Raw genomic sequence first — 17419 nt, forward strand, 5'->3', positions numbered from 1 at the left:
AATAATAATAATAATAATAATATAATTCTATTAAAAATAATGATAGTAATATAATAATAATAAATAGTAATAATAATAAAATGGTAGCAGTAGTAATAATAATAATAAAATAATAGTAATAATAATAATAATAATAATAATATTAATAATAATAAAATATTAATAATAATAAAAATAAAAATAATAATAAAATGGTAATGTTATAATAATAATAATAATAATAATAATAATAAAATAGTAATAATAATAATATATTATTAAATAAAATTAATAAAATAATAATAATACTACTACTAATAATAATAATAATAATAAAATAGTAATATAATAATAATAATAGTAATAAGAATAATACTAATAAAAATAATAATACTAATAAAAATAATTTAAAATAATAATAATAATAATAATAATAATAATAAAATAGTAATAATATTAATAATAACAATATATTAAAATAATCAGCAGCTTTGAATTTAACCAGCCAACTAAAACAAAAAAGCAAACAAAATGAGAATAATGAAACATTAAATTATGGGGAAAAAAATGAAGCATCGTCTATAATATCATCACTGCTCTTTCGCAACACTATTTCAAAATCTGTGGGGGAATTTTATCACCCGTTCTTCTGCTGTTCCATAAAACCTTTACGATTGGAAAAGGCAAGAGAAATGTGGTGTAGAGAGCGCGTGTGTGTGTGCGTGTGTGCGTGTGTGTGTTTGAGTCACGAGGGGACTGGCGGCCACCACTCCACTGCTTGCAATACTAATGAATCAAAGTGTGTGTGCGGAGAAAGGTGTAGAAACACGAGGTGAGGGAGATGATTATTGTGCCAGCAGCTCAACTACATGAACCCACTGAACCAGAGCTGGAGATGAACATTAGAGTTAAGTAAGGGATGAAGTACATCCAAGAGGTTATTATCGCAGAATAAAGATCACAGGTTTATCGACAGTTCAATAAGGAACTGAAAACTTCTGTATAAGACTAAAGGAATTTATTATGTGAAAACAACCATCCTTCATGTACTTTATTCTGCTAATTACACAGCTAATTATTTAATTAGTACTTATAAAGTACATATTCTGTATGATCTTATTCTACATCCCTACCCAGTACCTGCAGCTTTTGTGTTTGACAGAAGACACTTAACTGGATTTTGAACAGGTGAAGGTTAAGTGAATGATGGCAGAGTGAACTGTCCCTTTAACAATGAAGTCAATTATTAGCATTGCCTTCTTCCACCAACAGAGGGCATCAGTGACACTGACTGACAACAAAAACCTTCACATAAAACCACTCTGAAAACCATTAGTTGCACAAAATCAGTTTTAAGACATGTGTATAACAAACATTAGATGTTACCTGTAAAGGTTTGCAGATTTTAAAGTCTTGCAGAAAAACAAATACATTGAAACTGAGCTGAATGTTTGCTGCAGGGGAAACATTAATATGCACTGTAAAACAATATGTTTAAAAATAGTTTTCATAGTTTGTGATTCACATGTTTTCTGTTTATTTATAGTTGTGATTTGCATTATGGGATGTTGATTTCTGTTCTGTCGATTTGTGATGTCGAAAATTCAACAGCTTGAAGTGACTTATGAACATTTTCGCAGTTTGAAATAATAAAATGCAATAAAATATAGAAAAGTAAATAACTCATGGCAGTTTATTACAAGCTTTATGTAGAGTAATAAAACACCAACACAGTCAACATATCACTAAAAACAATAAAAAATGTTCAGAAAAGTCACTTTTTCCAAATTTTCAAGATTAAAAGTTGTTGGAAAAAAGATCAAGGTCCCATAATGCAATTCAAAAGCAGAAACAAATGTGCAAAAATAAAAAACATCATTCACAAAATATGGAAAAACTACTCATTTATGTTATTTTAACAGTGTACAGTGCTTTCCTCACAGAAGTGCTCTTTGGTTTTCTTGTCTATGTTGATCAAACAGCGATAACGAGAAGCACTCGACTAGCTTATTCCATTGAGGTGCGCTATCTGCACTTAGCCTAAATAGACACTCCAAAATCGGCATTTTAAACAGTTAAACTATATAGTATGAGATAACACACACAGCTGCCTAAAGAATGCCTTTTTTCCACCGCTTACAGGTAGCTCACATGCTCGCTATTGACTTTATTCTAAAATGCGGAAGTGTGCCTGTTTTCGCGATTGTCTTAGAACTTCCGATTCAGTCGCCTATGGGAGAAATGACTAGGAATAATAAACGGCAGAAAATGGCCAAACTACTTGCTCAACAAACAAATGTTTGCATGACTACACAGACCAAGTAGCATAATATAATAAGAAAATATTAAATTGCAACATCAAGCAGCGTAACGAGCAGTTGTTAACGTCAAAAAATGAATGGAAGTGAATGTGACCGGAAGTCACAAGACAAAAATATTCAAATGGCAGCGCCCACTCGTCAGCTGAGAATAAGGTGAATACTGTATCAGTTCAGTATGCTCACCATGTTACATAACTGCCCCCTGCTGGTCATGTATTTCTTTTGTTAGACCATGTTGTGTTGTGACGCAGTTTACTGTGGAAATGTGCAATTTTTCTATCAATCGCTCGTGCGTACTCAGTAGCCATATCTTTAGACTTAACTTGGGCGGGCCGCCTAGGTATATTTAGTGACATTTTTTTTACTATTATTATCATCCTTTTACAGTTTTTGTATCCGCTTAATAAAACCAAACATCTGCAATCGATAAAGTAGTGAAAAATCTTGTCTACCCGTTTCGTTCTGTGCCCGCGAGACCAGTCAACAACCATGCAGACAGTCTCACAAGCTCTGCAGAACCACAGACATGCACATTTTTGGGATTTAAAAAAAAAAAATCATTCAGCCCAGGTCTCTAAATCTCCTAAAATGTTCGGAATTCAGCTTTTGCTTTCACTTTCTAAAGCTTGTACGTGTTTTTGCATTACTCTTTTATTAAAGACTACTTTCCACCTGTTTTCACAACTGACAGCGCAAACACACCTCCGAAACAGAAAGAAAAAGTAAATAATAGATTCATTAACCAAAACGACCCAGAAAAACTTTACTCAACACGCTGAGAGGATGAAATGACTGGTCTAAACCAGCCTAATCTCAAGAAAACAGAAGTATTTTACGTTTGTTCAGTTTAGTGGCTTTTGTCAGTCAAAAAAAAAAAAATTGTACGATTTTAAAAAGTAGGCTTGGCACCCAACCCCGCTCCTAAACCCAACAGTCATTGGGAACGAGCAAATTGAACTAAACTGGATGAATTGGATAGTTCGAATTTATATGAATTAGCCACTAAATCAAAAAGTTATGAATTGCTGTGAGATTGTGTTGATTAAAATGGCTGCAAAATATATGTACAGCATTAGTAATGGTTGGGGTCAGACAGAATCTGCGGATAAATTTGTAAAAAATTAGCAGATTTATGCGGAACGATTTTAGGAATATCGTAACTAATAACGAAATAAATGCTATAAAAAATAATACATTTTTACAATGCAAATACAATTAGATCTACTTATTTGGTAAACAAAGCAAGTCTCTCATTTTATATATCTACTACATGACAGAAAATATTACTGTAAACTGTACTGTAAATAAAATGAAGTTTAAAAAATACTATTATTATATCATAATAATATTAGTGAAATTAATTCAAAAACTGAATAAATATACATTTACATAAGTAGATAAAGTAGGCTAAAAACCTGCGGAAATCAGCGGAACTCTGCGTATTTCTGCATGCACAGATTCCATGTGGGTCTAGTAATGGTTAATTAGTGCATTTATCTTATTTTTTTTAAAAATCTACTCATTTTAATCTTGCAGTTATGATAATTTTTGAGATAATGTCTGTTTTTAATCAACTTTTCTGTCATTTATTTCTTATTTGCTAATTGTTTTAATAATTTGATGGTCACTATATTACATAGGCCATTTTATATACATATCTAAAATGCTTCTGCATTCAAGTTTGCTTTGAAATTGAAAGAGAGAGAAGCAGATCATTTTTTTTTACTTTAACCCATTGAAAAGAAACTGTGTCATAATAAATACAATTATTATTAAAATGAAATCATGATTTGTTTGTCATATATAGTTACCTATGTATCTGATGTGGGTAAATAGTGCATTTCAATCTGGCTACCACCGCAAGTATATTCTAAACCTGTGGGAAGCACTGGTATATAGGGTTGGGGATCTTTTTTTTCTTTTTCTTTTTGATACTGGTGCTAAATCGATACTGTTAAAACACTACTGGTGCCTGAACTGATACTTTTGAGCCACAAAATGATGGTGGATGACTCTAGAAAAATCTTTTATTTGACAAAATCTTTTAAAAAAATATTTTAATAAAAAAATATAAATAAAATTTAAAGTAAACATTTCATATTTTATATATTTGAATTACATTAATACATTTCCTTTGATCATTTGTTGGTTAGCATGAATTTAAGATTTGCATTATGAAATTACATTAACTTACTATTAACATGTGTGCCTGTGGGCAGGGCAGCACATTTTAACATTTATTCCACAAAATACATAAAAAAATCAAAATACATAAAAAAACATTAAAATAGTCTCTTTTTTCATGCATTACTCTGCAGTCTTCATAAACAAGTTAATTAAATAACTTAAACTCAAAATAATCTTCCTTGTTCATTTATTTGACAGGTAACGTTGTACTGGTGTAGTAGAACACATTTCTAACATTCAAGTATATCAAGGCACTTTGTAGCACCTGTAAACTTTAACACATAGGCCTATAGTTTGCCCTTCCATTCATTTAAAATAATGTTTCTGAAAATTTTCATCGTGTTTCCTAAAAAAAAAATTCTGTATATATAGTATAGTTTATATAATATGTACTTTATATAGTATAATATATTTTGTAGGAAATATTAAACAAAAGAAAAACGTTATGTTATTAGACAAAAGGGATAAAGTGTTATCATATTGCACTATACTGCATCAAAACGTTGACCCAGCATCTTAAATAAAGGTTCATGTCTTTTGGCAGGTAAGCAGTCGCCTTTATTTCTATGAATAAGTGAAGAGTTCAGATGCAAAAACCTCGAAATACCGTATGAAATATTTTCCTAAAAAGAGAATTTTTCTCAGCCTCCTATATTTATGATCAGTTATTTCACTTGAAAGGCAAAGAAAAGAACTTATCCTTCACTATTATTGTAAAATTAGTGAGCCGACACACAAGAGTCGGAGAAAAATGCTACTTTTAGAAGAAAATATCAAAAGGCTTTTAGAGATTTTTGCATCTAAACTCTTCAAGTTGTTATGCATGTCCTTCCTGCATACTCTGTGGCATTTTAATTACAGTTTTCATACGAGTGAAGTGTTTAGAGTATGCTGAGGAATTACTTTATAATTTAATAAACGTTGAATTCCTTAACTGCTTCAAAATGCTTAATGTTAACATAACTGTTGCTGTTTTTTCTACAAAACGCTGTGATTTATTATACAATGTAAGTTATAGTTAATATACAGTAGAAGGCATACATACACAGCAAATTCATCTGAGTTAAATTCTCGGTGTTGAAGCATTTCAGAGTAAAGTGTTGACGTTAAAGAGTTAGATTTTGATAAATGAATATAATAAGAGTTAGAATTGATTTTATTCAGTGCGAAATCAAGGAGTTATCTTTTTTACACTTGGTGGTGTTATTTCCAACATCCGGGAATTCATGCAGCCCCAGTCACTGAAGAATTTTCCAGACGCCATTTTCTATCTGAGGTTTAGAACAGCAACTGGTGAGTCAAACTACCTAAATGTTGGTATTTTACTGACTTTCTTTAAGGAAATACAGTTGTAAACATATTGTTAAGTTAATAACTTTAGAATGGAGTGACAATTTTAATCTTCTGCGGTTCATTCATGGTCGTTTGTGTATCTAGCTTAACTGCATTACTATTCACTTCCTTTCAAGAATGTTTTTATATATGCTTACGCATACATAGTGCATAAAAACATCAAATGTACATGTTCAACACATTTCTGTCACGCTTAATGCCATTTTGTGCGTTGTTACACATCTGTAAAATAAAATCGACACTTCTCCTTTAATTCGAAGCAAACTAGCGAGGGAATCCCCTGAGCAGCCTAGCCCAACGTTACTCTGCCCGGATGCTAACGGCAACACAGGACGGTTTCCATAAGCTCTGGAGAGTTTCTAAAACATATCTGGTGAGTAAATGAACATATACTTACTAAAAGGCTTCCTGACTAAAACATATGATTGTTTGTTATTCGTGTACGTTAATTTGGTTATTTTAAACACCGCGGCCCTTTTAAACTGGTTCATTCGTGGCCGTAACTATACCGTTAGTTCATAGACTCGCGTGATAACGTACGCTTGAATTATATTAAGCGTTGACAACCATTAAAGTCGGAATGTTAACATTAATGTCTTTAAATGACCGCGTTTGCACTTTCTCAGACATTTAACGTTACAGAAGTCTCCCGGAAGTTGCGGGACTAACGTTAACGTTATCCCGCAAATGCACAGAGACTCCCATATGCCCAAGTAGATGCCCGCAAATGAATGATAATCTCCCGGAAATCGCGCGTCTCCCGCCCGGTCATTAAACACTTTGCACACCCCTCTCCACCGCATCCCTCGCGCGCAAGTCACCCCCACCGCTCTTTAGGTACGTCGCGCGCAACTCATCCCATTGCTCTTCAGGTTCTCATCTCTCCCGCTACCTCCCGCAAATCAACTCTGTATCCCCCGAAAATTACTTTTCCCAACTCGGGATGTCTGACGTTAGTAAGTTAGGCTATTTATGTAGTCAGGAACATCTTAGTCAAGCTTTTTCTCCCGCATGATATCGTGTTTAAAACTATAGGCTAAACTTAGCATGTACTGTACACAACATTTCCGTTTTATTAAAGACAATTTAGTTCGTTGTAAACAGCCACCTGTCTGTAAAATTAATCAACTGATTCATATTTGAGCAGCCTAATGATGATACAGGTTTGATTTGTAGATTTTATTATCAATAATCAACATCTGAATCAAAAGATATCTGAAAAAGTGTGAGGCATACTTTGTGATGTTCATCTCTCTTTTTTTATCTGAAGGTTATGCATATGTGTTAGATACTAATGTGTTGTTGTTTTTTAACAGCCACAATTCTCTATACAATAACACAAGACCCTGTGACGGTGGCTGATTAGAGACGGATGGTGTATTTCCAGAGTTGGTGAAATGACCAAGCACACCTTCTTGGTCATATGTGGTGATAATAATGAAGGTATGTTTGATAAAGTTCTGTATTTGTTTCACATAAGCTGAAAGGGTATTAGAGCATTAGAGAATAACAAATGACATGAAGGTGATACGTTTTGTATTGTGGGTGAACTGTTACTTAAATAATGTTTTGCTCTTTACTTTGCACTTTTCCTCTTCTGCTTATCCTAATATTTTAGATTATATTTGGACCTGAAACATCTGCTAGACTCCAGTAAAGGTGGCGTCAATACTGGACCTGAAAGGGCCTAACAAGTTGAATCAGGTAAAGAAACATGCACGCACGCACACACGCACGCACACGCTTACAGAAAACTGTTGTTTATGAAGTTTATGAATATTTTTTACACTGTGGCCAATATTTTGGGGAAGTCAGCATCACTAAATGATATAAAAGATTTTAAGATCCTCTAAATTTTGCTCCAAGTGTTGTGTTAAATTCAGGATTCTGGACAGACAGCTGCCTGTTTTTCCAGTTCTAGTCATAGTGGTTAACCTAATTGTTTTTGGAGATTCCAACAGTGATGTATGTGTTTTTTCTACTTTTCCATATCCTGTCACCTCAACCAGCTGGGAGAGTCAAGTTGTGGATCATCATGAAGATTTTCAAAAGGTGAGTTTAGATTTCTTGAATGTTTTATTTACTTTAAATGTTCTTTTAAATATATCATAGAATTTGATTGCAATTTGTTTTCAAACATTTATCTTAGTCATGCTGGAGTCTTGAAGAGTTCTTAGATGAGCATCACCCTATATCCGTGCATCAGGAACCACCAGACGAGCGATCAGCAGCTACTACTGTACATCGTCATGGATAAAAAGGTCATCCTGTGGCTGGGAAGGACATGCTTGATGAGCTTTCCTAGCTCCAGTTTGTTTTCACACAAGTTTACAGCATTTATAACTTCATTTAAACTGCTGTGTTTAATATGGAGGACCAAGGAAACACCCGAAGTGAAAGATTTGCACGCCAAGTTGTTTAAAATGCAATTTCACAAGAAAACTATAAGTTCAGGAGTAAACTATGAGTGACGCTATATTGAGCTTTCAAATTGCTCTGATAACACATCAAGTTTGGACCAAAGGACTGAAACAGCCTTTTTGAGCACTGGTCATACATATTTTGTTGATACTGTCTGTACTAATAAAACATTTAAAGCATATTTGACATTGTTGCATTTTAAAAACTGAATGAATTGTTGAAGTGGTGAATGTTTTCAAATAAAATGTTTTTTCTTTTGTAATTTACAGTCTATTTTACCTTTTTACCATATTTACACTCAAGAGAGTTGAATAAAATAACAATATATTACACCAGGCGGTGTTAAATATAGTTACATTTTTTAACTCTGCCCAGAGTTAAAATTAACCCTTACTTCGGTGTCAATGTGCCAACCCTTTTGAAAGTGTTGATTTAACTCTGTTTTGAGTGGACCCCATGAGACACTTTCAAAGTGTTGAAATTAACACCCATAGAGTTGTTTTGGGTCCCCATATTTTGCTGTGTATTTATTCAGATTTTTTAACAATATTTTTAAATTTGTAATAAACAGTATGTTGAGCAGTCTCATCCATCCGTAATAAATATGAAACGAAACTTTTTCATAAGCATTTTCATAAGCATTTGTACAAAACTTTTTCATAAGCGTTTGTAATAAGGATAAAACTGACTTTAAAAAGCTAACAATTTACATGCTTATGACATTTATATTTGAATAACCTGCAGGAAAATTGAAAGGTTCTATGAAATTAATTAATTAAAATAAAGTTTTTTAATTGTAAGTATCAGTGATGTTAGTTTTTATCTATAACCCAGTGAGCTACAAAACAATGACAAAATTTGGGTTTAGAATATATTAAACTGATATAAACGTATAAAGCATTTAGTTTGCCACTTCTGCATGTCTATCCTCCCTTCATGTTTCGGTTCAGATTACGTCAAACATCAATAAAATTTTGTTTTTTAAAAAGCACATTTGAAAGCACTTCACAGGACTCATGAGAAAAAAAGTAATGTCATTGAAGTCATAATTTTCCTATTAATGCAATAAAATGTGAGCAAACGAGCATTTAATGACATCATCAGCAATGATGATCTTTCATAAATGATATGATTAAGAATTTAAATAATTAAATATAATAAATTACCACAAAAAAAAATAATAGTTCCCTGAAAGTACTGTTTCTTTAACTATTTGTGCTTTTCGTTTTCTGAGCAACGCCAAAGACAAAATGAACCCAGAAAGTCTTTTCTATTGCAGACACTTGAAGTTATTTTACTCTAGCAAACTAGCAGCAAACCCTCACACACATTTTTTTCTCTCATTAATTTTCTTCACAAGCACTTCAAACACTCTCGCACTTATCAGACTTTTCTTCTGCAAAAACAATCCTGTTATCTCATGAGTGTCTCCTGTTGAGTCTAAAGTTTCAGAAGAATCACAAAATGTGCTACAAGTGTTTTCTTCCAAGATAAAAACGTAGTTCAAACTCAAAACTTTCTCTTAATCACGTTTTCAGTAGGGCTGCACGATACTGGGAAATTATATTATATATGTATATGTATCGTTAGACTGTTTCTACAATTTGTATGTGTTTTAATATAATATAATATAATATAATATAATATAATATAATATGATATAATATAATATAATATAATATAATATAATATAATATAATATAATATAATATAATATAATATAATATAATATCTTAACTGTAAAATTTATGTTACATTTCTTTTACTTTCCTAACACACTTTTAATGGTTAAACTCTGACAAAAACAACTGACGTTTTTTTTTTTTTGTTTGTTTGTTTTTTTTTTTTTGCGTAAATGTTAGGGGTGTGACTACAATGGTCTCATGGTTTGGTTTGGTTCAATTCAATATCTCGATTCATCTCGGTGTATTGACGATGCTAGATTTTTTCAATCACAACACAAGAATTTTTTTTATTAAAATCTATAAATATATTAATATTTATATATTATTTGTTATACAATTTTGTTCTTTAATACAGCAGTAAGATAAATGAACTCTATTAATTTGACCTGCTCAAAGAAAACACTCGTTCTGAATGCATTAAACAAAACTCAGATGCTTGGACAGAACATGAGCATTTAGAGCAAATAAACTCATGTCAATATTATCCGCCTGCTTTTTGAGCGCTGTTAAAGGAGGTCTTACACCCCTATGATTGCCTATTGTCTTCACCCGCTCAACAGAAAGGACTTAAGTTCTTACCGTATTTTTAACGGTTAAACTTTAACTTAAAATGTCTTTAACATTGTACAAACTACATCAAACAACTGCAATCTTTAAATCAAATTTATTTTATATTTCTTTTACATTCCTACAGCATTTTTAATGATTAAACTCTGGCAAACCGAACTGTACTTTTTTATATATATATACCACAAACATCTTAAGGTTTTCACAGTTCTACCATATTTTTGTTGATTAAACTCAGACAAAAACAACTACTTTTCTACCATAAATCTGTTTTGGTTCTTTTATTTTCCAACTGCATTTGTAATAGTTAAACTTTGTCAAACACAACAGCCCTTTTTTTACCATACATTTCTTTTACACTTTTAAGTTCATACCGTATTTTTAACTGTTAAACTCCGACAATCACAACTGCCATTTTTTACCATAAATTTATTTTGTTCATGTTCTTACCGCAATATTAATGGTTAAACTTTAGCAATCACAGCTGCCGTTGATTTATTACTATAAATTTTAACATCTCTTTTACATTTCTATCACATTTTTAGATTAAACTCTAGCAAATACAACTGCAATTTTTACCATTATTTTTTTTAAGTTTTCTTTATGTTCCTACCATATATTTAATAGTTAAACTCAGGCAAACACAACTGACAATTTTTAATACAATTGTTTTTAAGATTTCTTTTTTATTCCTTCTGCATTTTAATGATTAAACATTTTTACAGTAAATTTCTTTTGTTTTTATGGTCCTACCGCATTTTTAACAGTTAAACTCTGGCAAACACGACTGCCATTGTTTACTGTAATTGTATTTTATGTTTTTTTTAAATACATACCGTATTTTCACTGGTTAAACTGGCAAACACAACTTCCATTTTTTTTATGATAAATTTATTTTGATTCCTTTTACAATCTTAAGCCTCCTTTCCACTGCACACGACAAGCTACAGACCAGATGTCATTCATTTCCAATGGAGAGTAGTCCGGCCAGTTCCGATCATCTCCGTATGTGGAAAATTCTTATCCGGTTTGAGCTGCCCATCCGTTGAAATATTTGAACTCTTGCAACTAGACCGTATGCAACCAGCCGACCGGATGTGATGTATTCCAGTGTTGTACAAACAAGTCCGTGCGGGAAAGATGAGAAATACTATGTTTTTTTTTTTGTTTTTTTTAATTAGAAAAAGTCTACATTAACAAAATACGTTTCTGTTCATAAATGTAAGTAATAAAAATATGTTTTATGTTGTCTCCACATTTCCCCCCCAATATGTTAGCGGTCTATGAGTTTCTAGTATTCATTTATTCAGTCGAACGTGGTAAACAGACGGAGAATAAAGACTCTTGCTTTTGCACTCCTTTACTCCGGACACTGCGAGAACAGCTTCTCTCCCATGGTGCACGTCACAACTGAAAATTCTGTGCGACTGCCACAAGGTGGCGTATTTTTATGGTTAAACTTTGGCAAACACAGCTGTCGTTTTTTACTGTAAATTTATTTTACATTCCTAATGCATTTTAAATAATTAAACTCTGGCAAACACACCAAAGATTTCTTCATTTTCTTTGACTTTCCGACCATATTTGTAATGGTAAAACTTTACCAAACACAACTGCCATTTATTTACCGCAAACTTTACATATTTTTTTTTTACAGCTGTAAAATAAAAATAATTTACTCCAAGAAACATCTGAGGCTAAATGAATCATAAGCGTCAAGCCTTTAAGCCATTAAGGTGAACATTGGAGCATTAACGGCTCACAGGTGTCCCTGCATCCGCAGACGGACTCACCGCAGGCAACAGAAGGGAAAGCCGGCCCTTTCTGACAGATTCCCTGTCAATGGACATCCATTTGAGTCTCCCGATTCAGAGAATGAATCAAAGGAAAAAGCTGGAGGGAGAGACATTCAGGGCTTTCTCAAATCTGTCAGACAAACCCCACGCCGCCCATTCACTTTGAGGCAATGACAAAAGCAAAAGCGTCCCATTTATCTTTCATTAGTGCTGTTTGCAGGTAAAGCATCAGCACTACAAGAGCTCCTGATTAAGGTTTGAACACATCCCTTTGACATGATGCACTCTGCATATATACAAAGCTTGACTAGATTTAAAAACTATGATATTGGAAAAAAGAATGCAAATAATGTCGTCAGGTTTTTTTTGACCCTCACACTTTTTTATTTTTTATGCACACGTCAGCTTTGAATCTGGTATATTTTGCTTCAAAAACTAGTCCTCTTTCTGATTAGTGGAAGCAAAGCTAAATATTCACATTTATTTAATTACAGTCTAATGATTCGCCATTGCTGCTTTAAATTATTACACAAAAGATGACTAGAATATTGAATGCATTTTCATTGAATGTTCCAGAGTTTTGTGTGTGTGTGTATTTGCTCAGTATTAACAGAAGTTGGTGTGTGTGATTGTGTTTGTTTGACAACAGAAAAAAGGACCGCGTTCATGTTCCTGCAGCACAAAAACACCACACAGCCTAAAATACAGCGGAATATAAACAGTTTCCATAACGTCACCTACGTCACATAGGTTTCTGAAGAGCGCAAATGAAGCTACAACCACAGCCATTTTGTTCATGCATCATCGCCGACCAACTTGAATGGTTTTGAGCACAATTTAGTGCACAAGTAGTGATGAGAAAGTCATTTGACAGCTCATCATATGAAACTTTACCACAGGCAGTGAAAAATTAATATGTAGAATGCACGCTAATCTACAACTACTAAACACCAACATAGCAATACACCACACTAAATTAATGCAGTAAACATCGTTTATCAACATTAGATACAAAATGAAGCTCTTACTTAATAAACATGTACACATCACATATAAAATTGCAGGTTAACTAGTTATTATGTATAATAACTTACACTTGATTGCAACTAACTTAATTTGATAGTAACGTAATAATGTGCACCTTTGGTAAAGCTGCTTTTATATATATATATATATATATATATATATATATATATATATATATATATATATATATATATATATATATATATATTAATATATATATATATATATATATATATATATATATATATATATATATATATATATATATATATTAATATATATATATATATATATATATATATATATATATATATATATATATATATATATATATATATATATATATATATTATAAAAAGCCTTGTGCAAATAAACTTAAATTGAATTGAATTAATGTGCGTACACTAAATAAAACGCGGACTTATTGTAACCCAACTTTGGACAAACCCAATTGCACTGGGAAAAAAATGAAGGCCCAATACCAATTAGCCCTTAGCCCTTCCCCTTACCATACCCCTCATTTTGCATGTTTACATGAAGGGGTAGGGGTGTCCCAATTCTCTTCAGCTTGAATGTTTAGGGTTAAGAAGAAGGGGTAGATTGCCTTTCAAATGTAGATTTTTCAGGACCACACTCGAAACCAAGGAGTAAGACAATTTCCCAAAATACACCAGCCACAACTGCAACATAGCTGCACCCAGAATTAAGGGGATCCACAAATCAGTATTTTTTTTTTGTCATTATTACTAATTTTTACAACAAGCCAGCACACGTTTTAATATATTCATAACCTGTTAAATTTGGCATATTCTATAATCCATAATAATAACTCCTGTAAAGCAGTCCAACAACATTCTGACACTCGATGACACTCGAATACCCTGTCAGTAATGTCTAGTGGCTGAGAAGGAGCTTTTTACAGTGTCCGCTATAATGTTAATGTGTTCGTGTGTTTACATAAATGAATATAGCCACTGTGTAAATGCGTAGTACAGTTATGATCTTATTGTCACATTAGATCGTTATGACACACTGTAAAAAAAAAAAAATATTTAAACAAATTACTTCGACTTGTTACAATTAAATTAAGTTTGACAAACTTAATTTATGACAGTTTTCAGTGAAAAATTAAATGAGTTATTTTAGGTGTAACAGGTTTTAGTAATTTATTTTAGAAAACAAGAATGGAACAGTACATACAGTACAGTACAAATCATTCAATACAATACTGTAAATATAATAATAATAATAATAGTAAAAAGTACTTTTATTACAGTAAAAAATAATTCCCTTCCCTTCTTAATATAAAAATAATACTTTAATGTCTTGTGGCAAATACAAGTATTGCTCATTATTGATATTGAACAATACTTATACTTGCCATAAATAACTTACAAAAACTTGTTACACCTTAAATAACTAAATTTATTACTGAAAACTGTTATAAATTAGGTTTGTCTTCATTCATTTAACTGTAACAAGTCAAAGTAACTTAAGTTTCCACTTTTTACAGTGTAACATGATATGGTTTCCTTCAGTGAATTCCTGAAGATAAATACCAATAAATAACACAACTGGAATAACTACAGCAGTCGCAATCGTCTGATCTCATATAAAGCAAAAGATCGCGATGACATCTAATGACGTGTGCAGGTGCTGTAGTGCTGTCCCATTTCTTGGGGGTAAATTTTGGAGCCCTTCCCCTTCACACTGTTTCAAGGGCCAAGAGGAAGGGATACAAAAATAGAATTGGAATTGGACCTAAATGACAAAAAGTCAAGACAACAAATATTTGTGTTGCTTTTCACTTGTTTTAACAAGTTAATCCGGTTTCAGCTCAATTTAACCTTCCTGTCGTGTTCGGGTCAAATCTGACCGATTTACAACTTAAAACATTCATAAATACTGTGTTTTACATAAGATTGCCTCAAGGCCTTATCCTCTACACTGTGCATTTGAACATATAAAAAGTGATGATCATCTCTTTCATTGAATTTTGAGTGTTTTAATCAACATTGCTACACCTGTGGTGTTCCCGGTCAAAAGTGACCGCCATAGGAAATGACTGGGTATCCAGGCTATATTCATCCATCAGACAGAAAACATTCCCATAAACACCACCCTAACTCACTCATTCCAGACTGAACAATGTCTTATGCAGTTACGCATCTTTTTTCTGTGCTTATGTGCCAATCCTAAAAAAAAACTATCTAATTTTAATTTGATTTAATAATAATAATAATATTATAATTCCTTCCATTTATATACGTATATTTACATGTATATAGCGCTTTTCTAGACACTTAAAGCGCTTTACACAATGGAGGAATCTCCTCATCCAGCACCAGTGTGCAGCATCCACCTGGATGACGCACTGTCAGCCATATTGCGTCAGACCACACACCAGCTAATTGGTGGAGAGGAGACAGAGTGTAAAGCCAATTATGATATGGGGATGGTTAGGAGGACATGATGGACAGAGGCCAGTGGGGAGATTTGGCCAGCAACATTCTGTAATTTTTAACAACCACAGGGAGTCAGGACCTCGGTTTAACATCTCATCCAAAAGACGGCACTCACTGAGCAGTATTGAGTGCCTATCAATATACTGGGACGTTAGAACCCACACAGTTAGCCTCACTAAAACCATTTCTGGCAGCAACTTAGCGTTCCTATGTGGTCTCCTATCCAGATACTGCTTAGCTTCAGTGGGCGACCATGTGAGAGTTGCAGAGAGCTAGCTGCCAGCATTTGATTTTAAAAAACTATGAGTTGACGTAACCCAATATTGGGTCAAATATGGACAAACTCAACATTGAGTTAAATTTGAGTGCAGTGATGATTTGAGTGCAGCTTCAGAACGCAGCAGCACGAGTGGTCTTTAATGAACCTAAAAGAGCACGTCACTCCGCTGCTCATCCGTTTGCACTGGCTGCCAGTTGCTGCTCGCATCAAATTCAAAGCTCTGATGTTTGCTTACAAAGCGATTTCTGGATTTGCTCCATCTTGTATGCTCTCACTTCTGCAGATGTATGTGCCCTCCAGAAACTTGTGTTCTGTGAATGAACGTCGCCTCGTGGTTCCATCCCTAAGAGGGAAGAAATCACTTTCCCGAACTCTCGCATTCAATCTGCCCAGTTGGTGGAATGAACTCCCTAACTGCATCAGAACGGCAGAGTCACTCGCTGTTTTCAAGAAACGACTGAAAACTCAAGTATTTAGTCTCCACTTCCCTTCCTAATCTGCAATTGCCTCTCTGGCTCCACCGCTAACTGTATTACCAAAAATAAATAAATTTAAAAATTTAAAAAATACTAATGTTTTGCTTCTTATATTTTACATACCTGAAACTTGCCTACAGCACTTATTCATTGTTGCTCTTATAGTTGTGTAAATTGCTTCCTTGTCCTCACTTGTAAGTCACTTTGGATAAAGCGTCTGCTAAATGACTAAATGTAAATTTAAAATGTAAAAATGCTAAAAATAATAAATAAATAAATAAATAAAACAATGTCAACCAAAAAAAATTATAAAAGAATTCTGGGAAAGTCAATTTACGTATTTTTACTGTATATAGTATTAAAACATATTGATAACTCGCAACCAGATTTTTGATGTAGCATTTTATCGTTAATTTATCACTAAAATCACTGTCATTTTTCCAATGTAGAACTAGCTAACTTTCTCGGTCCGTGTACAATCTCTTTATTAAATTAAACGTTTTGATAAGTGTCATATATTGTTTTGAACATCCAATAGTATAGGTGTATATATACAAGCAATAAAATTATAGGCGTATGTGGACCTGTTTTATGTACTATTTGATAAACGAAGATTGATTTAAATCCAACAGCCTCAAACGTATTGACCAATCGGCAGAAAAATGGGCGTTTCCGTCTCGTGCGTGCCCACGTTAAAAACGTTGAAATCTTGTTTTTTTTGGTGTTCGTTTTTGATCAAACGAATAAATGCCTCGTTAATTCGTTTTTGTTTTCTGTTTGTTTTAATTCTCCGTTTTTCAGTTAAAACCAGGATTACAGATGAGCTTTTGTTGTTTTTGTGTGCCTACAGAAGAAACAGAAAA

At 32.9% G+C, this 17419-nt stretch overlaps 2 long non-coding RNA genes across 6 annotated transcripts in view; one reads left to right on the top strand and one right to left on the bottom strand.

Moving 5' to 3' along the window:
* LOC141381146 (uncharacterized) overlaps positions 1-17419 on the bottom strand; it is a 160386-nt gene that overhangs the window by 72330 nt on the left and 70637 nt on the right. The window lies entirely within an intron of this gene.
* LOC141381352 (uncharacterized) lies at positions 5731-8523 on the top strand. Its single transcript, XR_012401345.1, has 6 exons — positions 5731-5780; positions 6101-6213; positions 7157-7283; positions 7459-7544; positions 7850-7892; positions 7990-8523. It is a non-coding gene; the product is annotated as an uncharacterized lncRNA (long non-coding RNA).

This window comes from Danio rerio, chromosome 3 (assembly GCF_049306965.1).
Source record: "Danio rerio strain Tuebingen ecotype United States chromosome 3, GRCz12tu, whole genome shotgun sequence".
Taxonomy (NCBI): domain Eukaryota; kingdom Metazoa; phylum Chordata; class Actinopteri; order Cypriniformes; family Danionidae; genus Danio; species Danio rerio.